The sequence below is a fragment of the Corvus brachyrhynchos genome, unplaced genomic scaffold (genome assembly GCF_000691975.1).
Source record: "Corvus brachyrhynchos isolate BGI_N302 unplaced genomic scaffold, ASM69197v1 scaffold491, whole genome shotgun sequence".
NCBI classification, from domain to species: Eukaryota; Metazoa; Chordata; class Aves; order Passeriformes; family Corvidae; genus Corvus; species Corvus brachyrhynchos.
The window spans coordinates 18,149-18,390 of NW_008236197.1; positions in this window are offsets into that span (position 1 = coordinate 18,149).

Here is a 242-nt window from a genome sequence, read left to right on the forward strand (position 1 = left end):
CTGCCCTCAGGGACCCCAAACTCCCCTCAGGGACCCCCAAATCCCCTCAGAAACCCCCAAACTTCCCTCAGGGACCCCAAACCTCTCTCAGGGACCCCAAACTTCCCTCCGGAACCCCCAAACTCCCTCAAGAACTCCCATCTTCCCTCAGGAACACCCAAGCCCCCCCTCAGGGACCTCAAACTTCCCCCACGAACCCCAAATTCCCTCACGGAACCCCCAACTCCCCTCAGGCACCCCCA